Source organism: Tympanuchus pallidicinctus, unplaced genomic scaffold (genome assembly GCF_026119805.1).
Source record: "Tympanuchus pallidicinctus isolate F22 unplaced genomic scaffold, pur_lepc_1.0 scaffold1, whole genome shotgun sequence".
NCBI lineage: Eukaryota > Metazoa > Chordata > Aves > Galliformes > Phasianidae > Tympanuchus > Tympanuchus pallidicinctus.
In genome coordinates this window covers 43,331,762-43,355,048 of record NW_026294618.1, presented here as the reverse complement: position 1 = coordinate 43,355,048, position 23,287 = coordinate 43,331,762, and the positions used below count along the sequence as shown (strand labels likewise).

Sequence of the window (23,287 nt, the reverse complement as noted above, 5' to 3'; positions counted from 1 at the left end):
CAGCTCCCTCAGCCTTTCTTTACAGCAGAGGTGCTCCAGCCCTCTCATCGTCTTCACAGTCCCCTGGACCCAATCCAACAGCTCTATGTGTTTCTTGTGCTGAGGTTCCCAGGCCTGGATGCAGTACAGAAGGTGGGGCCTCATGAGGGTAAGGGAGAGGGGAACAATCACATTCTTCACCCTGCTGGCCACCCCTCTTTTGATGCAACCAAGGACACAGCTGGCTTTCTGGGCTGCAAGCACACACTGCTGCCTCATGTCATGCTTTCTATCCACCAGAATCCCCAAGTCCTTTGCTACAGGGCTAAGTAAGATTTGTGTTGTGCCTTTGTATATTTGAAGGGTGTATCTTAATAAACATACTCTGTTTGCCTATTACTTCTGCCATTTTACAAGTCTCATTGCAAAGTGGGGCTAGCAGGAGCAGAAAGAAGGGTGGAGAATGCCATCATCTGGAAACCTGCTATGACTGCAGCAGTGACCTCCTCATAGCTGTGAAATCATGTTGGCCAGGTCATTTCTTTCCTAAAGATAGATGGGAAACAATGGTAAACTTCCACAATTGCTTGCAGAAGTACCCATGTTCAGTTTAAGAATAGAAAGATAAATCTAAGCCATGTTTTCACTTACATAAATGTTTTCTCTTATGCAATTCATGTGTAGTTAATGTAGAGTGCCTGTCTGACCACTGCAGCTGTTTAAAATAGAAAAGCAGATGGGACAAATAGGAAGATTTACCACACAGCTTGATCTCTTCCCCTGAAGCAGCCATCCATCAGCAGTGCTGTCGACACAAACAGCCCAACAAGTTTCCCTTCAAAGTTGCTGTGGGGCCAGGAGAAACAGCTCTCTGCCACAGCCTTGGGATTGGCCCACTAGGAACACACCTCTGCAATCTGCTCATTTCCTAAAAATAAGGTACAATATGTAACATTTGATTTAGAAATCTTTTATCTTGCATTCAATAGCCAAATAAGCTTGAGCAAACAGTTAACCTCTTTGGAACTGCTGCAAGGCTTAGCTAAATGAGTGCAATGAATTCAGGCTTTTCTCCTGAGCACAATGAGGCCTGTGTGAGTTGTCTAGATCTGTTGTTCACATTTTAATGGGTGGGTATACATGATATTAAATAACTTGTTTGCATCTTTACTACAGCTGAAACTATTTTTCAGGCTTCATAATAATGTACTGACTTCAGCTTGTTGTGAAAGGAGTTATTCTTTTAAAGCTGTTTTATGTTCCTTTAGTAATGTTCTGTATGCAATTGCAATTGTGTTTTTTTCTTTGTTTTGCAAATGCCTAGTATCTATTCCTGGTCATATTTCAGTGAATTATAACTTTTTTTTTTTTTTTAAATTGAAATCAATTTAAATAGATCTGCATTTATTTTTGTTTGTTTTGTTGATTTTTTTTATTATTATTATTTTTTTTTTAAAAAAAAAAAAGTTGACTTAAAACCCAGCACTTCTATAGGTTGTTACTGAATGAGAGACTTGATCAGCTGTAACTACTGTTCTAACAAGTATCTGGCATAACTGAATACATCAGGACTCATTAACCAAAGGAGACCAACAATATGGAAAATAAGTACTACTTTTGTTGTGGTTCAAATGAGATGTACTCAGAACCAGGAGGTTGTGAAATGCTTGTTTGTGAAAGGGGAACTAACATATTTATCAAGTAATCAAAGTTTTTATGGACACTAAATACAGGAATATTGACTTGTTGAGGTAATTGCCTTCAAGAAAAGGCAGAGATGCATAGGAGGATGAGGAGAGAAACAGGGATTAGGGGAGAGATTATAAGCAAGATAGGAAAACTTCCAGAAAGTTCTTTAAACCTAAGCTTGTTGTTTTTTTTTTTCCCCTAAATAATTGTTTTTCCATTTAAACATGAGTAAATTTTGTAGCTGTTGATGCTATAATTGCTAGTTTGCTTTTGAATAACAATTTATTATCCTTATGTGGATAGATGTAACATCAAGATTTTCAAACGGCCTGCCTTATGTTAGTTCTGATTGGTGTAGCTTAGCCCTAATTACATTCTTAAATCTGCACCATTAGTGATGGTTTTCATAAGTTTTCAAATGATCCCATTCAGATTCCTTGCTTTTTGTAGAGAAGTGGTGAGGACATAATAACACCTGTATTTATGGAGGAACCACCAGGGAATATATGTAAAATTGTGAGACGCAAGTCAATGTTCTTTGTTTAAATTCTTAACTCAGGATGACATTTACATACAGCTAGCTGTATGGAAGGCACTGATGTGCTGATAATGGCAAAAGAGGATCCCACACAAAATCTATGTAAGCAGGCTTTAAGTGTACTTTGTTGAGTCAGATCAATCTGAAAATAACCTTCTGTATGAGTTTTATAGTTCCATTTATATACACCCCATTCAAACAATAACAAACAAACAAAAACCCAAGAAGTGCACTTTAGACCTTTAGCTGTATCCATTAGATCCAGGGACCCGGGGAATTACTTAATTTGTTTAGCAGTGATCTATGAACGTTCTTTTAAGTTACACTTTTCCCTAGATCAATAAAATGATGAAATGGCTTGGTTTCAGAGCTGCTGAGTATGCTGTGGAGAAATTTCTGTTGTTCAGTCTGATCTGTTAGTTCCTGTGATGTGAGACATACAGAAATAGATTGTACGTTTTGCACATTACCGTCTGATTCTTCAGCATGAGGGATTGTTGCTCTACAGATTTGTTTTGTTTTCTTTAATATTTGCACGTTTACAGATTTTCTTACAACCTGGGCGATATTTGCATAGCATATGGACTAAGTTGAGAACACTGAGTAGTGTAGCGTTTCATCACACTAACTATATTAAATAAAATGGCCAGTTGAGTAACACTGAACACAAGCAAAAACATGTAAATGTTTAACAGTGGTTACAGTATTTTATAGGAACGTGTTCACATGGATTGTGAACAGCCTTTTACAGGCCTTCTCTCCTGCCTGTTTAGATGAAATGTAACTTGTATTTTAGATAGGATTCTAAATGTGTCTATTTATCTTACTCTTGTCTTTGTTTTGAATTTGTCTTTTTTTCTTCAATCTCTTCATTTTAATCTTGGAGCAGCTAATGTGGATGGATTACTCAGAATGAAACAAAAGCAATTTTTCTTTTTCAAGCAGAAGGGACAAGCCTCTGCTTGTTATGATTCGTTTTATCACCTCTATTTAGCAAAGGGGAGAAGATGGAATGATAGAAATGAAGGAAGGCATCCTCATTCAGGAAAGCACCAATCCATTGTCTGGTGAAACTGGAAAGGAAGCTGCGGCAATTAAGACGGTAATGTAACTGCTTCGAAAGGAACAGATGGAGGAGGGCAGTTACAGATGTTTGGCTGGGAAAATGGAAAGTAGACTGGTTGAGCAGTGCAAATAACTCATTAATTCCTTATGCTGAGAGGGCACTAATTTATAAATGATAAAAGTAAATTTAAGAGAAAAAAAGTGAAAACTTCTTTTGTGTACAAGTATCTCTTGTTAAGTCTTTAAAGAAAAAGTGAAGTCTCTTTTTTTTAAATAAGGTTGGATTTTTTTAGAAGGTAAAATAGGCCAAAAGTTTACCCTTGAATGTGGGAAATTTTTAGCTTAGGTTATGCTTGGCCAGGATCTTTTGTCATGCAGCCCAGGGAATAGGCAGAGCACATTTAGTGAATTCTGAGATTAAATTACATGTCTCCTGCAGGAAGCAGAAACATGGTCTGTTCTGTCAGCAATTAAAAGCTAAATAAAGAAATAGATTTTGACAAATCTGCAGTGACTTCAAGGAACTTAGTATAGGTTTCAGGGGTCCTGTGTATTAACTTCATCAGCTGCTTGCAGTGATATATCTTAATCTAGAAGTGGAAGTGGAAGCTGTATAGGACCTTTTGGAATTGCACATATTAGATGGTGAGTCCTGGCAAAGGAAATTCAGCATTTTAGTAACATGGTGTAGGGTGTTAGGGTGTATACATCTGTGTGTCAGTGATCTCTGTAGGGTTTGATGTAACTTCTTGGTGGTATTGTGAACAGTCTAATCTGGGGGAGTGGGGAAGAGGCTGTAATTCCTGAAATCCATACATTAGCCAGTGTCATGGCTAAACATACATTATAACAGTGCTTGCCTTTGGTGGGAAAATGTTCATAGCTGGGAATTATCTGGGTGGTTTTTAGAACTGTATTCCCTGCACTCTGGGGCAGTATGCTTTCTGTGATATCCTTTTTATGTTGTGTTTCTTGTTAAAATAAATCATAAGCTGCTGTGATAAATGGTTGAACAGGAAACACCTTGGTACCCTCAGTGCCTTAAAATAAGAGGTAGAAGAAATCTTTGCCAAAAGGAAGCTGATAAATAATTGCATCAGCACGCAGGGATTTGGCTGTATTAGAACATTCTGCTTCAAGGGGAAACTAAGGCAAAAATATGCAAACAGTTTGGAGATCTTACAGTGACTGAAAAGATACTTAAAACCCCTCCCTTCTGTCTTTGCTTATGTGAGCAGGTGGCTGTAAGCTCACCTTGCTGAAAAGCTGATGAAGAAGAAAGAAATCCCCAAAGTAAATGTATTTAAGAGTAAAGAAGGACTTGAAACAAAAGGATAGGTTACAGGTGACAAATCTAACACTTGTATCACTGAATCAAAGCTGGAGAAGATAATGAGTACAGTTTAATTCGGGGGGAAGAGCTGCATAATTAAGTAAAATGGGTTGGCTGATTGTCCTGAATGTTAAATAGAACATAGAAAGCACTGTGCATCAACATAAGTTTGGGGTTTTTGTTTGCTATTTTTTTTACCTTTTAGGGCTTTTTCCTTCATCCTCTTTCCCCCTCCCTCCATTTTATAACACTGCTGCTCAGAAATATTCTTCTCCATCTTACCCATAGCCATAATAGCAATAGAAGTACTTTTGTACATTACTGTGTCTACATTTGGGGATTTTACAGCTATATTTCTTTCTAAATTTGTATTGCTTTGTATTACTGAGGCATTGTGTTAAAAACAAACAATAAAAAAAAATGAAAAGAAAAAAAAACCACAAAAAACCAAGCCCACACTGCACAGATATGACCTAATCTTTCCTTGGAAAGATAGTTATGACCTTTCCTTTGAGAAAGCCTTGACTGTGTGTTTTTGCTGCAGATATTTTGACAGAAGCAGCTGAAGTACAGAAGAGTCCTTTTCTTAGTCCCATGACTGCCACTCAGATTTGTCAGGATGTAAGTATTAAAAAGAAGGACTTCCCTTTGGGTATTAAACCTCTTTTTGCAGTAGTTCCAGGTGTTGTCTGGAAGCAGGAGGGAATTTTCAGATCACGTATGACAGGGGGAGGTACAGGAATGTCAGAGTGGGCTCTGCCCTCAAAGCTGCCAGATGTTAACCCTGATAGATTATCTTTTCCCCTAGAGCTGCAGTGGAGGAAGGACATAAGAGTTGCTGTTTGCTAGTATCTAACTGTTTGTGATGAGTGAAGAAGCTTCTGTCCATGACTAAAATTATCCCTGCACCCCAGGGTACCAGCAGCAGCATTGTGCCACGGTGACAAAGCTTCCAGGGTTGCTGCTTAGTGAGAATTTCTGCAGGGTGCTGTTTGTATTTGAAATTGTTTATGCACCTTGAATTCTGTCCCCTTAAGTGCTGACATGACTTAAATGACAGTAAATTATTTGCTGAATGTGATCGTCAGCACAGCCACTCTCTGATTAAATTCTGGGAATGTAGATTAAAATTTTAGTCAAAGACAAGTTCTGCATTTCTTAGTGCCCAACTTACATCTTCTCAATTTTTTGATGCAGGATATTATGTGGATCAGGTAATATCTGGATTTGAAAGGGGGAAGTTCCTGTATTTGCCTACATTGTCTCAGATCTCTGGTGGAACTCTGTTGCATTGTTGTAGTCTATTTATGCCTTCCTGCAAGTTCTGGAAGTGCTGAAGCTGCAGAAAGCACGAGTGTGGTTTTGAGCAGCTTTACAGCATGTTCTATTTTAATCACTTTCATCAGTTTTATCATGCAGTGAGAGCTGTGTGCTGTATCTCCTTATTGTGGGAGGAGAAGGGGAAATTTAAGTTGTAATTAAACCCAATTTTAATATATAGTTTGCATATGAAAATCATAAATGTAAATGTTACAACCTTTCCTAGGACTGTTTGAGCACTACGAAACAATGAGTGGTGGGGTGAACAATTACACAACAGCAATTAAAATACAAGTCTATGAGTGGTACTTCCTTGTCCATAGTTTCAGAATTAGGAAAAAGAGGATTTTTCAGTTTGGTTCTCAGAGCAACAGCTTCATAACGCTGAGATAACGCTAAGTAGAAAACACAAATTGCTCCAGATTCTGCACAACTGCATATTTGATCTGTCCCAGGAATTTTGTATTGGCTGGTTAAAGTTATTTGACTAGGAAAGAGCTATGCACTACTGGTATCGGGACAGATACTGGGGTAAAAAATGGGCGCATTGCCTGACTGTTCTGCCAAGTTAAGGTGGTTCTTCCTAGGTAGGATGTGTGTGCTCTTAGCTTCCATCCAAAATTGTAAGTATTGACCAAAGCAGATGACTTTTGATTTGTTTAGCTAACGAATAGCGTGATGTAAGAGTACAGAGGTATTGCTGCCAAAGCAGCCCTTGGATAAGAAATTAGCAGGAGCTTTGAATTTCACATTCAGCTTTAAAAATGGATATTTAAACAGTAAGGTAGGGGCTCAGGAAATATTAGCTAGTGTTAAGTATCTACATTGAAAGTTGTTCTTCTCCAAAATGCTTTTGGAAGGTGATGGTTCTGTTTAACTGTCATTGATAGGGTAGGCTGCTACTCAGGTTTCTGGCTTAGTTGTGGCTTTTTGTTCTTCTCTGTAGTGAGCACTGTTTGTAAGACATTCAAAGATAATTCAAATGCTGTGGACATTTAAAATCATGATTTTAGATATGTAAGTAACCTTAGCGGTTTTATAAGAACACAGTATTTAATTGCCAGTTGTTTGAGTGACTGTAAGGTAGACGAAAGATTAAAAAATGGAGCAGAACCTACCTAATGTGAAAAATCACCCCTGACTCACGACCAAACATTGTCTCAGTATGCTTAGTGCAGCATTTTTTTCTCAGAATGTTTCCCGTGTTTGTTAGATGGCTTAGCTCCAGCAGTGCTTTAACATAGTCAGCTTGTTCTTTTCTTGTAGGTCTCACTGATTATGTTTTCCTTCTCTTCACTACTGAAGTCTGTAATGTAAGCTGTATATTCCTTTTTCTTCCCTGATTTATGTATTTCCTCACAGATATAAACTCTTCCATTTTCTGTAGCTTCCATGCAATGTGTAAAACAGGATTTATTTTTCTGTCCCATGAGAACTGTACTTTTTAAACCTTTTCATATGACACTGTGATCTGAGGAAGCTTGGACAGGCAGCACTCCTGGTGTTATGGTATGGTACGTATACAAAAGTTTCCAAATCCTAATTATTTCATTACTGAGACTAATGTAAGAAAATTGTAGTTCTAGCTAGTACAATGAAATCATGATTTCTGAAGAAACTCAAGATCTTATTTTTCTGCACACGACAGCTCCAGATCACAAAGTTTTTTTTCTGTCTGTCGCTGTTTTCTTGTCTAACATGTACCTCATTTACTTAACTTGTCCGTTTCTCTTGCATTTCCCTTTGCCTCTTAGGGTTCTCAAGCTTTTGGAGACTGCTGTAACGTCACATCCTTCCATTCAGCTGCTCAGGGACTTTCCAGTCCTCACAGCACCATCCCTTAGGACTTCTTTCCAAGTGTTCCTGTCCAATCGTGGTTAATCATTTATTTTTTCAAATGTCACTAATGCACTTACTCTAAGCTAGAGAGCTTGACTGTATTCTCTCTCTTCTCACTTAATTTATTGCAAAATATTTTCTAAAACAGCAACAAAGTCCCAATTTCCCCCTTCTTCTTTTATGAGTAAATATCTTGCCTTGCCTGCTCTGCAGTCATTTATGTGTTTGCAACACAATAAATCTTTAAGCAAAGTTCACATTCTGTTTTCCAACCACTGACATGAGATTTCATTATTGTTAGGCTTTGTTGGTTGGTTTGGTTAGTTTATTGTTTTTGAGAACATTGTGGCAAAAATCTTGACACCTTAACCCTGAGAGCTGTAAGTTACAAGCCTGTCAAATGTGTTATTTTGCCATCACAGAAAAGAACCAGCTGTACTACTAATTATAAATTTTCTCTAGCAGACAGGTGCCATGAATTAGTTACATTGCTGAAGTTTTCTGCTGAACATCCAGTAGCAGCCCTTGACAGTGTTTTGGAGCACTGTTGGATGCATCGTTGGCCAAGGGGAGAATTTGTTCTAGCAGCAGTTGTTAGGATGGGCTGAAGGTTAAGTCCTTATGACAGTAACCACACTTGGAAACTTAATCTATTGTTGGAAAATTCCCTCCTGGTTGTTAGTATAGGAAAGGGAAAGATTCCTTTGGAACTGCTAATACAGTAATTAAACATTGTCAACATTGACAGTGTGTGATTTACAGTGTAGCTTTAGACATGGATTAATCAGTGCAACAGTAACAATGAAATGCAGCCTTGCTTTCTGTGACTTCCCTAAAAGCAGAGTGACTTTGAACTGTTCTGTCAGGCCTCACAGCTTATAAGGGGCTGCTAGGAAGCCTCAGATACAATTAACACAAAACATGGCAGGAAGCCATGAGAGACAGCAGACTGTCTTTTTTAATTCTCTGTGTCCTTGGGGGAAGATGAGTTTCACTTCTCTTTGCACGTATTTCATGCCCAGAGCCTTTTTAGAAGGAAAGTCACCACTTCTGCCTTCCGTGGTGGATAGCTACGTTCATATTTCTCCTTATTTCTTCCCTCCCCTTGTGACCATTTGGGTTTTCTACTTTGCCAAGACTTACAGCTCCTTTCTTTCTCTGTGGAACTTAAGGAGTGGTCCATCTGCGGCTATTGCCATTTGAGGGATCTGAAACAGTATTCTTTCTACCTGTTTCTGCATCAGGTTGCTTTTGCATTCAGTCCTTTTGACTCTTTTCTGCTGCAAAATGCAGAGAGTAGAAAGCATCGTGTGGAATAGCTGAAGGAAATAGGTGTTTAGGCTGTGTTAGGCCAGGTTAGATAATTGTGATAATCTGGTTTGATCTCTTGTATATGTAGGTCATGGAGTTTTGTTTTTCTCCCAGCAGCTGAATGCAGGCATATCTTTCTGAAAGTTCTCTTGCTTTAATAAATTGAAGCAGTGGTCCTTTTTCCATAGTAAGAGATTGCGGTGTGTGTTTGCTGCTAGGAAATGGTGGTACTTCAAGAAGAATTTGTAATATCAGTTTCCATTCAGAACTTTTAATATCAGTTTCATTCACTGTAGTTTTCTGTGGTTTTATGAATCTAAAAGATATAATTTTTTTCAATCTTTTTTCTTTTTCTGTAATCTTAATAAGACTAGGAGTTGTGTGTATGTACCAATGTGTAATATGTGTAAATACATCTTCAAAAAATCAAGCTCTCTTTCGGCGTTCTATATCATAATTTTGCTTTAAGCTGTGTACTAAGATGCCTCTTGTCTTTATCAAGTCCAACTGGAGCCTTAACTATCTGTCCAGTATTTCCAGATCATTTGAGACACCAGGAAAGTCGCCATCCTCTTAAATGATCTTATCAACCTAGCGTGTGGAGGACAGGTTGTTTCTGTTCTACCTGATATTCCTATTTTATACACTTGAGATCGAACTCACCTTCTGAGTAGCTGAACTGTGCTTAAATGCACAAATGGAGTCTGATTGGCAGTTCCCAATGTTCTTTTGGGAGTCTGATTTCCAAATTACTTTCCCATGTGTACATGTTATATTTTCCTTATGTGTGGGATAGCTTGTTATATTAAATAATGTTTCTGTAGAACCATAGAATAAGATAGGAAAGGATCCAAAGAGATTTGTTAGATATGTCAACATGCCCCAGGGAAGACTCAGTTACGATATCTAGGCCATGCTTGGGAAGTTCCTCTGACTGGTTTTAAGACTACCAGCTGTCAAGACTCTACAGAATCTCCTTTCTCTTCTTTGTCTCCTCCTCCTTATGTGAAATGTCTGTGGTGTTTTGGCTTTACTCCCCGCTCCTGATCTTTCTCCCTCATCTTTTCTAGGCCTCTGACTATTCTTGGTGAGAGTACAGGGGGCTGTATTCAGCTCACATCTTTGATGTACACTGACCAAAATGACAGGGTATCCTGCTGAGCAGAACAGAGGCTCGCTTCCTCTGTCTTGGAAGATAAGTTATGTATGAATCACGGTATGGTTTTTGGGACTTTGTTGTTGTTTTTTTTTCATGTTGACCTCACCATGCCATAATCCTTGATGTTTCACCCTTCAAGCAGAGCATCTCTAGCATCTTGTTTCCCCTTCCTGTCTTTGTAAGTAGATAGTTTCTACTGAAGAGTAATGTATTTCTTTCATGATAATGGTATTCCCTTGTTATTCCCTTTTTTTTTTTTTTTTTTAGATGAATACAGAACAATTCTCCAGTTTTCAAGAACCTCTAGAAGTTCATTTGTCCTCTCAGATTCCCACAACCCTTGTGAGCATACTGAGCTTACATCATTAATGTAAGCATTCTCTTGATTCCATGAATCATTCTGTGTAGAACCAGATTTAGGGGTGTTTCCTATGCAGTCCCACTTGCTACATCTTTCTGTATTGGTGATGAGCCATTAATGACTTTATTCAGCATAAGACAGTTTTTTGTCCAATTGCAGCAGCCCCATCAAGAAAAAGTTTCCTTAGCTGCCTTGAAATCATGATCCTAATGTGCTAGCTCTTCCTTGTTTTCAGACTTGCTATCCTGTTGAAGAAGACAACTGAGAAAGATTTGTTGAGGAGCTATCCTCATGTGTATGTCACTGATTTTTGGCTTTCACTCAGCTGTGTGTTATCTTTTAGGCAGTTACAAACTGCTTTGCAGAATTTTTGTCAGTTTTGTTTTGTTTCAGTTTTTTTTTTTTTTTAAAGGAATTGAAATTCAACTGGTTCCTTTTTTGTTTTCTTCCTTAAATAAAGGCACTGCTTCTTGTTTCTCTGGTTTTTGATCCTTCTTCCATCTTCTGTAGATTCTTGAAACCATTACTGGCCAATGCTGATTTCACTAGCCAATTGTCTTCAGTCAGTTCTCTATGCATTTAAAAGTGTAATTAATGAAGCTGAGTCAATTTAAGAAGATGTAACTTAAATTCTCTCTAGCCTGACTTTCCCTTTTCTAGTCTGACACTTCATGTTGATGTAGAGCTCTGGTGGTTAAAAAATGGAAATTCAGATGGTTTTTATGAGTAATGTTACCCTGTTATTTTCCGCTCTACTTATTATCTCATTGCCAAATTTCAAAGCTTTTGCTTTTAATTCCAGGTTAGGAGGGCAAGAGATGCTGAAATACTGAGCCTGATGAATTTGAGTGTTTGGCACCTTTCCAAATTTTATCACCTTTTGGGTCTATATAAATGTGTATTTCATGATACAGCCATACAAATGATGTTTCCTACATTACAACATCTTGGTAAGTCCCAGTTGTGTATGTTAGACAAAATAGCAGCTGCAGCAAACAACCCAAGTGATTTTTTTTTTTTTTTTTTTAAACCATCAACAATATAGACCAAAAGAAGATAAGCAAACAATAATAATTGTTCTCTAATTGGAGAATGGACAGAAGATGCAAATGAGGCTGACTGGGATAATAACAGGTTAGCTTGGCCTCAATACCTGAACTCTTTAGATGAATTTTAGCTGGCTTGTACCAGTGTTTCCCTGGAGAAGCAGGAATCTGTACTTTTATTTGCCTTCACTTATTTGAATCTAATGAAAGAGCAGGAAGTCAATGATGGCTTTTGTTGCCAAGACCAATTTTCTTGTCAGGAAAATGCTTTTATTTTATTTTAAAAATATATGCAGTGTGCACACATACACATTTTAATAAAGTTAACACAAAAATATTTGACTGCTCAACAGGTTAAAAACCTGAATACAAAGTATTTATATTTAAAGTATAAGCACTTCTGTAATATAAGCTATTTTTATGGAGAAAGGACTTCTCGATCTGTAAATGTAAACTAACCAGTGCAGTAATCTCTACAGTTACCAAACAGCTGTGAATTGCTTAGTAAAGTCCCAGTATTCTACAGTTAGATGAACTACAGTAATATTTTAAGATAATTTAAAGATTTAGGGTGCTTTTGTGTGTGTGTGTGTGTGTGTGTGTGTGTGTGTGCAGGCACATTTTGAAAAGGTGAATCTTTGTTTCAGAAAAACAGCTGAAATTCCTGCTAATAGACCACTTGACAGTTTGGGCCTAATTAAGAGGAAAAGGAAATTTCCTGTTCAAAACAAGCAAAAAAATTTCCTTTATGAAGGAGTGGTTGTATCAGGGCAAATTAAACTCTCAATAAAACTAGGAATGGATTTAATTTACACAGGAAAATGTAAGCTGTATATTTTGCTTCTGTTCTTTGTAACATATTTCCATTTATTGACTGAAGTACAGAAATGCTCTGGATGTTGCTCATCTCCAAAGCGTGAGTTCTGTGCTTTGACAGTTACTGTGCTCTGGCTCCGTCCCTCGTGAGGACGTCACAGTGCAGCTGCAGGCCCTTTCTTAACAGGAGCTGAGTGCATTCTACAAAAACAATTATCTTCTACTTCATTCATTTAAATCCCATTTTTATCCAGAATGAAATCCTTTTTATCTACTCCATGGCAATTTTTCTACCTGTGCATATCCAAATGAGTCATATTCTTTAGCAGTCAAGTTGTGTGGCCCAAGACTGGATCAGAGGACCAACGAGTCTGGAGGCCTTGTCAGTGAGGTTGCTCCTTCAACCAGGGAAATTCTACTCCAAAACCATTAGGCAGATGTGCTCAAAGGATGGTATTCCTGGAGACAGGCTGATTAGCATGGCCTTGTCAGTATTAAAGCACAGTGGCAAAATGGGTGAGTCAGACCAAGCTTAGTTATGTACACAATAATTTATAGTCACTTTTATTTGTTTAAAATTGCAGCGTGATTGTATTATTTCTCTAGCAGCTCAGGTAGACAAGATCTGAATTTCCAAGCTCAGCAATTAAAACTTTTAATCTTTCCTATACTTATTAAATGGGGGAAGAAGAACAAATCATATAAACTATCTCCACTACTTTAAAACTATTCTTACTGAGAAATGCAGCACATTCTTCTTGAATAATATAACAGATGTCTCTTTGCTAATTTTGAAAAATTATATGCTTCAAAGTATTTCTATTTCACAAGTATTTATCATAGACGGATTTTTCCAATGATTACAAAACATACCAAAATATGATTTTGAGCTGTTATCACACAAGCTGTACAGCAAGCAAGTTGCTTCTGTTTTGACATTGTGATTTGTTGTGGATGCCCCGTCCTTGGAGATGTTCAAGGCCAGGTTGGATGTGGCCCTGGGCAGCCTGGTCTAGTATCAAATGGAGAGGTTGGTTGTCCTGCGTGTGGCAGGGGAGTTGGACATTCATGAGCCTTGAGATTCTTTTCAACCCAGGCCTTTCTGTGATTCTGCAATACCCAAAGAAACACAGTGGAGAGAGCCAATTCCCCATCGTATATCCCTTACCTATCCCCCTGAGACTGTTACTCCAATTCAGGTAGTATGCTTTTTGTATTAGAGCATGTATTATTGTATCTGAGAAATAAGGGAGGTGGTCCTTCAGCAAGTTTTGTAGCTGCCTGAGTAATAACTGAGTGGTAGACTCTTGTATTTTTTTTCTGTCCTCTCCCATTTATGCTTAATGTATGAAAATTGCATTTCAACAATAAATTGACATCAGCAGAATTTTTTGAATGCCATTACAGAGAGCTGCTCAGTAAGCCTGGATCACAATCAAACAACATGCAGATATTTGGATTATGTGTATACTAATTTGCTAATTTGGAAGCTAAGGTTTTCATAAACTCATTGTCTGACACTGGAAGGGACCAAGGTTTGGAATGTTTGGCTTATACAGTATTGGTAGGTAGAGTCAAGTTCAAATACTTAAGCTTCAGGCTTGTCATTTTCTTGTTGAAAGCCCTGAGTTACTGGCACTTATGTCACACAGAGCTTTTGTTTTCGTAGCATATTCATTAGAATGATGATTTGAAACTGAATTATGCCTTTATTATAATATACTCCTACAGTGTCTCTTATCAGATCACAAAATGCTTACGCTTTCACAAGGAAACCGCAGCAGTAGCTGTTCTCAGGCTGACTTGACAGCAGTGCACGAACAACAGACAGCGCGTGTTCTGTAGGAGTCTGTTTTGCAAATGGTCTTCCGTACATACCCAACTTGTTGGTAAGATATAAGCTAGTTTAAGTCCCGACGTAAATACATGTACACTTGCTTGTAAAAGCTTCTTATTGATTTAGTTTTATCTCTTTCTTGTTTAAGCCATTTGTAAATAGTGTTTAAAAAGACGCACGCAGTTTGTGTCAGTTTAACCAAACGACTTTTAAATAATTGGTGGCAGTTTAACTAGAAGGGCTGCATACAGCTAAGGCTGGGAAGAGGATGCTTTCTCAATAAATCTCATCTCCTCTCACCATGTAGTTATCTGCTGAGCACAGCAACTCACACGAATGCTCACTGCCTATAGCTCCTCTTAGCTCTGTCAGCTGTATGAGTGAATTGGGTGGTGGTAGGACAGGAGTGAGAAGTACTGGCAAAAGCCAGTTGAGTTGCTTGTAGTCAGATACCATTTTTAGATTGCATGATTGCTAATGAACTGAACAGAGTGATATTGCAAGTATGGGTCTGGGCTGTGACTTGACCTTCATTATGGTTGGGTGTCTGCCAGGAGGTACAGGCCTGTTTCTCACATTAAGAGACACGGTTTATTAGCTCTGAAATGGTGACAGCAGCGCTGTGATTGTACAGTTTCAGGGCTTAATCTGGCTTGTGTTCAGGCACCTTGTTGCACTGGCACAGTACATGTCAAACTGCTCTGCAGACATGCCTCGTGCCCTTCAGACTTTTGAACCAGGTGCATTGGTAAGCCTAGCAGTATAAGTTTAAAAACAATTTTAAGAACTTCTGTTTATGGGCTAAGTGTATGTCATATGGAATCACTGAGATGTAATGCAAGGGCTACCTAATAAATGCTGCTTGAACAAAATTACATTTTAAAGCAGTAAAAAGAAATCTTTCAAACACAAACTGATAACAAAAAGAGAATTGCCTCTCTTGATGATAAACTTTTAGTTTCAGTTATATACAGCACTTTGATAAATAAAAGCAATGTATTTAGAGGACAATAACAGTAACAAATCTTTATCAGATATTTGTAAAGTGGGATTTCACACTGAGCTTGATGACATATGTAAGCTTTTTTCCGTGGTGGATTAGTATGCTAATTCATATTATCATTTTCAAACAACAGATTTCAGTCATTTTCCCTAGGCATTCATTTGTTGCTATATTACAGCAGCTTCCAGACATTGCAGTCATTGATGGGGTTCCCACTGTGGTAGCTTCTCCAGCATGATGTTTACTTTTTGCTCTGATGCTTATTCTCTGATGAGACCAATAGCTTGTAAGTAGGGGAGAAAAAAAATAGTGTTGTTCTAAGACTTCATCTTCATGGGAAGTTATTCCTTGTAGATTGATGTGCCTGACCATCACTTCGAACAGCGGTTCTACAATTAACATAAATTCTGAGCCATAATGATGAACAAATAGCCAGTTAAAGCAAGCATTGGTTCACAGATAAAAGGGGAAGTAGGACTTCAGCACGTTACTGCAGCAGAATAAGCACTTTTTTTTTTTTTTTTTTTTTTTTTTTATTTAAGGAATTATTGAAAGGTAGCAGAAGTGCCAGGTTACTGATATGATGGGAGGAGGTGGAAGAATAGTAACACTGTGTTAAGGAGATCTCCAGATTTCTGAGCATGTTCTTTTCCCATCTTTGCCCTGCCACTGTACATGTACCCTCTCTCCAGAGCAAAAGTTCATAAATCAGTCCAGGGCTATGCTGGAACTCACCTCCATTACACAACTCTCTGACAGAATTTTTTTTTTCCTGTAAGATTGATTTTGTCATTAAGTAAATGGTCAGGAACCAGTAGCATCCCCGAGCTACAATATTCAGGCAAAGAGCATGGGAGATGTGTACTGAATTGTGTCCTTGATTTTCCTGAGACTGCAATGGCATTTTGGAATATCCCAGTAGATGAGCACACACACCCTGGTATGTATCCACTTCTACTGATCTGCACTTGTTCTTTGGTAACAAACCGGGATGCAGCAGCTAACAAACTGAACCAATCACTGGCCATATGAGGATGGCTTGATGGCATAACAGAACACACCACAGAGCCACTTGGTGTAACAAACTGAAGGAAAAAGAGCTGATGGCTTCTCTGGGGATTTGCTGTGTGTCTCTTCTTTAGTATCAGACTGCCCAACTTTTTTTTTAAGGCAACAAAGGCTTTCTCAATTGACAAGAAGCACTGTGTCAGCTCAGCTAAGTCACCCTCAATTTCTTTCCCTCAGCAGGCTGTCCTGTCTCTTTCCCTTTATTCTTACCATGGCTTTCATAAGTCCAAGTGCTTGGAATCTTTCATAGATGTTTACCTCAAACCACGTGCTTAGCTCTAACTAGTGATTTTAGTTCTGAGGATCAGTAAGGCTCAGCTGCTGCCTTTCCTCATAGCCTTCCTGCCTTCTCTGAAAGCTGCATTGCAGGCTGTTGTTAAGAAATTTGAAATCACCCTTCTTTTTATCCCTGTCCCCCTGCTTCTTGGTCACAAATGCACCTTGACCATAAAAGAAGTGAGCGCAATGATGCTTAAGTTAAAATACCTGCTATCAACTGTCCTTCCATCATGCTTTATGCTTGATACTGCTTTTTTCCTGACTTGCATTTGTTTTGCTTTATCTGCATGAAAATAGCGTTGTAGTCAGTCAGTAATGGTGTGATGGAGTCTTGGCAGTATGCACTGTGGCAGTGAAAAAGAACTGGCAGTAAGTGAACTTCAGCATTTAGAAAAACACACACACACACATATATATATATATATGTATTTTTTTTAATCATTGAAGAGTCATCCTGTGCTCACAGATTAATTCAGGTCATGGTGCCAATTAGATCTTAATGATAAGGATAATGAAGCTCTGATTACTTCGAGAGGCCAGGCACGTCTACTATTGGAGGCCCTCAAGTCAGACAAACCTTTGGCAGGATGGCACAGCAGTGGTGGATCCTGCTGAGGGGGAGGCTGGCCTGCCATGAGCTGCCATTATGGGTCTTCTCTGAACTTTGGCCACAGCTGTAATAATTTGGTAATTCATCTGTGACCCTTCCCTAAGTATCTGACAAGCTGTGCTTTACAAATTTTTCAGATGTGCTTCTACTAGTGGCTACCCAGATTAAATCATTGACAAATACCTAATACTCTTCTGTCAACTTGTGTTCCCATCAGACAAGACAGGTAGAGTTCAATAACTGTATGTTGAAACTAAACAGCCGCTCACCTTCCTATGTTACCTCCAAAATAGCAACGCCCTTGGCTAAAGCTCTTTATCACTTGGCTGGCACAAAGTTTTTTCTCTGGAATCCTACTTAATCCATTGCATCTATCTACAAAATAGTATTTCTTCTGCTTCAGTATGTATAGCAGTGCAGCCTTCAAGGAAATAATTAATTGCTGTCTTGATGGGGAAAAAAAGCATCTGAAAGCTTTTAGCAAATGTTGTAAGCCTGGTTTTGGTGGTTGTTTTTTTGTTTTGTTTTGTTTTGTTTTTTAAATTTAAATAGAAGTAGTGTTGTAGCTGTGATAAGAGCAGCCCAGACTTGTAGAGAGAGGTAGTGGCTTTTCTTAGATCAGCTCATACAATTGGGAAAAGCAGATAAGCTTTTAAGCCTGATCTGAAGCAGAGCTTGCCCCCCGTGGTTTTCCAGCTACATTAGTTGGCCTAATGCAATTCTTCTGGTAAACCTTATTTACTCCCAGGTGGCATTATTTTCTCTCTACCTGTCGCAGATGTTTTTCAAACCAGCAACTTCATAACCAGTGATGGAACTGATGTGTTTTAAGCGTCATAAATCAGGATGGGATAAGAACATGAGAGGTGGCTTCTGTTTTCTAAGAAATGCTGCCCGTTAAAGATATTTTGAGCCATAGTTCACATTCTTCCAACTGTTTTCACAGGCGTTTGGTTGTAAATCTGTCACAGTGAAGTGTCAGTGTAGGATCTCAAGCCTTGATTACACTTAGCAAAATATGCTTCTGCTGTGGTGTTTCTAGACAACTAACTTGCACTTTGTTTTGTGAGGTTGCTAAAGGAGAGGCTCGATTAATTCAATAGCCCTCTTAGAGATCTTTAGCCCAAACTTAAAAAGTTTGGGTTTGGGAGATTTTGTTATAAATGTGAAGAATTCGGATATGGTTTATAAAATAAGTTTTTACCAATTATTTTATATTTAGAAGACTATGTTTTTTTTTTTTAATTTATTTATTTTTAATTAATTAATTTTTAATTTATGTTTATTATTATTGTTATTTTTATTGAGATGAGATTTCTTTTTATTACCTTTCATCATGACAAGGTAACCACACATGAATGTCCACACACCTCTTGGGCACTGTATGTCAGTTTGTATTTTGGGAGATAAGCTGTGCAGAATAGCCATAGCTTTTAAAGCCCAACTTTCTGAGTTCCTAACAAATGGGACATTTCAAAGATGGCTTACAGCATTTTCTGAGCTTGATGCAAGCCTCATTTTTCACAGACTTTCAGTAGACTCTGCCCCATGGAACAAATGCAGTTTATTCTTCCTAGAGTCTACTCAGATTCTTCTCCCATCAGCTGTCTTCCTGGGGCAGTGGTCTTCGTATTTACTCCTTTGAGATTTGCATTCTGTAACACAGCTCCACGTGAAGTAGAGTCCTGCTCTAAGCACTGTTGATGGGATACATGATATAGTGAAGACTAAATGCAGATAATCTAAGCTAAATGAGGGTTTGGCCATTTCTCTGTGGGAGCACCAGAGAGTTAAATCTACTCATTCCTTGACTTTAGTGACTCCCTCGTAGACCTTGTGAATAAGCAAAGATTTAATTCTCCTGTTAATTTTGCAAACATGTAAGTAACATCCATTGGTTTAAGAAAGAATGTCCACAAATTCTAATAATTCTTCTAAAGGGTTTGAATATTTAGAGGAATCGAATATTTTTTGTTGAATTTAGTTTCTCTCTTGTGTCCAGGGAGGTATAAGTAGTTCCTTTCTAAATAGCATTTGTGGAGAGGACGTCTTTTGTTCCAGCAGCGTCCACGTGTTCAAGCTGGGCACTCTGGAGTGCTGGCAGGTCTTGTCTCTGACAGTGGAGTATTTCCAAGTGGAAACAGGTACTTGAAAAGGAAAGTTGGTGTTTTGGGAAACGCTGTTTAGAAAAGTTATTCTTCAGAGTATGGGATAGTAATCTACCACAATGGCAAAACCTTCCTTTGATGGAATTCTTGTTCTTTCCATAAATTTTGATTATGGAAAATTCTGTAGTGGGCTGAGAAAAAGAGAGCTTCCATAAGCCCTGTTTGTGTGTTTCTGGGCAACACAGTAAATATTCTTCATAGAATAACCTTAAGTACTGTCAAAAGCTTGTCATATTTATGTCCGTGCTGTGTTTACTCAAGCTGCCTAGGTGAGATCACTTCTGTGCTGTGTGATGAGTACGTGCCCTGCTATTAGCAGCTCTCCTGCATGAAGATCGGACTGTTCAGAAAAGCCCAAACAACATCATGAGGTTACAGTGACAAAGCCAAACTGCACTTTTTTAGCTCATAGCCCTCTTAACTACGTGCACTGAGGCAGAGGGCCTGTGACTAATACTTATAAGGAGTTTCAATGAGGCAGCTGCCTGAGTGCATTCAAATGCAAGTCAGTGTTTAAGGTTTAGATCACCTTTCATATCCCTTATAGAATGGCAATCCCATTCTTTTTGCTGCCATATAAGCAGGTGCAGGCACTAAGAAACAGAGAGATGTGACTACCTGACCTATGCTGATTCTGCAGCCAAACGGAACTAAGTATCAGTAAATCCTTCTTTTTTCAGCAGCAGGAACTCTTAAAAAAGAGTGGTGGATATCACTATGGAGGGATTGATTTTGCTACATTTATTTTCATCTCCTTAAGGTAGATTGCCTGAGTCTGTCCTCCAGAGTAAGAGCTGGACTTTGAACATGTTGCTGCAAAATGAATAGTCACAAACATGTTTTGAATGACCGCACCAATGTTACTCTGCAGGATATGAACCTGTACTTGTAAAACGCAACGATTAACACTCATGAATGCCAAGGGTACACAGTAACTAGATAACAGCTGTGTGATGAAATCTGCTGAAGGAGGCACCCAACAATATTAGACAAGAGCTTTTTCTTTCTCACCTACATGAAGATATGGGAGGTGAGAGAAATTCCTGCTAACACAACAGTTTCACGCTTCAGCAGACCAGTGGAAGCAGGGGTGTGCTGACTTACAGTTAAACTGCATTTAAAAGATTAGCTCTGCAGTCATCAAAGTTAGGGAAGTACATCTCCATCAGAATCTGAATGTTTTCTGTGGTTTCCAAAATGCAGTAGGTAAGCTGATTAGCCATTTGAATCTCCCTAGGGCTGTTGTATACTGATGTTCTTCATTTCCGCCTGGATTTGCATGGAGGCAATGTACTCACAAATATCCACAGCTTGTTTGTTTCTTAAATATGACTCCACTTCCCAGTGGAATACCGTATTCTTCCATAAGCAATATTCTGGTTATATTTATGTAATTATTTGTGTGATCCCTTGGGGGGAAAAAAAAAGCATCAGATGATAATCATCACAGATAAGCAATCAGAATATGTTTACAGCGTGTTTTGTGGTGCTGTGTTGGGCGCACCTGCACTAGCTTTGGCAGGCAGGTCGGTGCAGGGAAGGGCTGCACAGGGATAACCCCAGGTCCCAGAAGCTTGGCTTTGCTGACTTGCACCACTCCCCTGAAATGGGATGCTGCTTGCAGGGTCCGCTTACTGAGCGGTGCTTCTCAGTGCTCTGTGTCGTGGCTAAACAGTCTGTGTTCAAATCAATGGCCCAGATTTTTTGCAAGGCTCTTTCATAAAGGTCTTATTGTACCCTGGATGAGACCAAAGGAAGCAAGTGAAATGCTAGGCTGTGTTACGGGCTATGGAAAGCAAGACAAGAGGTGGTATTGTACCTTTTCACCTTGAATGCTCCTTAGTTTTGGCTGTCTTACAAAAGGCACATCAGCAATAGGCAACTTCAGTTACCAGAACAGGCTTGAGTTTGGAGCAAAGATGAGAAAGAATAGCGGAGGGATTAAAGAACGAAAAGAACTAGTTGTATGTTCCCATCTTCTTAATTCTAAGTAGCGATGCAGAAATTGAAAGCTGTAGCAACTTGTGTCTAAAGCCGAACGATAAGGGGCACTTCTGAGACAAGAGAAAAAAAACATTGAAGCCTGCATCTCTCCTACCCACTGCTCCTCCTCCCAGAAATCCCCACTTGCCTCCCCCAGTGTCAATATTTAAACTAGTTCTGTTGAGGGTGCGCAGTTACAGAAATCTGGCAGAGAACAGCAAGATCATCTGTTACATAAAGGAGGGAAAACACCGAGTTTCATGGCATGCCTGGACAGACTCTTGCAATTTATGCCTCTTTTCGGTATCTGATCCTGATGAGAATGCTAAATGATAATTTTTGAGTAGCTTTAAAGGGGGAAAGGGAGGGGGCAGTACAGCTCAAACCACCATGCAGTCATTAAACAGGCCTAACTTGGAGCCCACCTCAGCAGCTATGCATAGGGCAGCCTGTTTTATCCTTGCTGTGTGCCGGGAGAATGAATCACAGATAAGGTGAATACACATAAATACACATACAGAGTTTGAGGGCACTGTTTCTTTTGTCTTTATCCGTGCAGGCTCTGGTTGGTTTTAGTCCTTCTTATAAAAGCTTTTTAAATTCCATCAATGCTGTTTATAAGTGGACAATTTTTAATAACTAAGCCATACCCAAGCAGACAGTTTTCAAATTGCTCGAGAATGTTGTTGTATTCATTAGATCTGCTGGTGTTGCCAGCTGCCCACTGCTTCTTGCCTATCAAAAATCTTTGTTTGGGGACTTAACTGTCAATGTTAAATGGTGTTAGCAGGTACAGCTACATCATTTATCACTGGCCTGTAGTGTTAGATTGTGGCCTTTTTTTTGTTCTATATTTTTGTGTTGTCGGTGCTGCGTGAACCCATGATTAACCAGCTGGAATTGTTCCAACCTTGGGTGAGTGTTTGCCCAAAGAGAAAAAAACAAATACAGTAGCCACAGTGCAAGGAATAGATAGGCTGCCACTTTTTTTCATGTTGAATTTGTGCTTTTCTGTTTGCTAGCAGCTCTGCTTTATAACAAAACTTGATAGCTCAGTTCTAAGAATTGCATCTATTAGCAAAGTTTACACAGCAAAGCTCTCGGGCTGCTGGGAAGGATTGAGTTGCAGTTTGGTCACACAAACAACAGCTTGCTTTTTGTGCGGTCCCTGTCCCCTATCTTAAAACTTTCACTATCTGAAACTTGAGTGAAGTTGCTGTGTTGAACAATCACATAACAAACCTCATCTTCCCCCCCCCCCAAAAAAGGCTTCCAGTCTGAGATGCTTAGTTTCCATCAACTGCTGATACAGGGCATAACAACTCATGCAGCTTCTGTTCTGGTGAGAGCTTACAGTCCCTGTACTAAGGGAGTGGGCTATCCCTAAGTCAGACAGGTAAAGGAATGCTTTTCCTGAGGATTCCTTAGCAAAGATGCTCTTTCTCACTCTTCCCCATCCTTCAGTTTCATAATCTGCCTTTTACCCTCATTGACCAGCGGATCCAGATGCCAGGCGCTGACAGGAAGTCCAGCCTGATTTCTTCTTTGAAATGTACAGAATGCACAGGGAAAGTTTTTAAGCTTACTCTTCAGAGGCAAAAGGAAGTTGTGGTGTGATGCTGGCTGAAACTCAGTCTGCACTTAGTGACCTCATGCCAGTTTCAGATTCATAATAACGTGCTCAAAGCCAGGGAAATTCTGCCAGACTTTGTGTTTCTGGGGCACCTCAGACATTCTCACTTTCTGAGGGCTTCTGATGATGAGACACCAACAAAATAACAACCTGTTTTTGTAGTGCACGAAACCTCACGGCAATAGCAGCAACTTGTGGCGCAGCAGACACCAGCCTCTCATACCTTGAAACAAGGTGAACTTTAGAGGGG

General features: G+C 39.0%; 1 protein-coding gene across 3 annotated transcripts in view; it reads left to right on the top strand.

Moving 5' to 3' along the window:
• Positions 1–23,287, top strand: part of SESN1 (sestrin 1) — a 73,401-nt gene that overhangs the window by 23,659 nt on the left and 26,455 nt on the right. The window contains exon 1 of one of the 3 annotated variants that reach the window (XM_052696903.1): positions 3,285–3,308. The exons of the other annotated variants lie outside the window; for them this stretch is intronic. The gene's annotated coding sequence lies outside the window, so the exon portion shown is untranslated. Of the gene's footprint in view, positions 1–3,284; positions 3,309–23,287 lie in introns of those variants that run through there. 3 annotated transcript variants of the gene reach the window in all.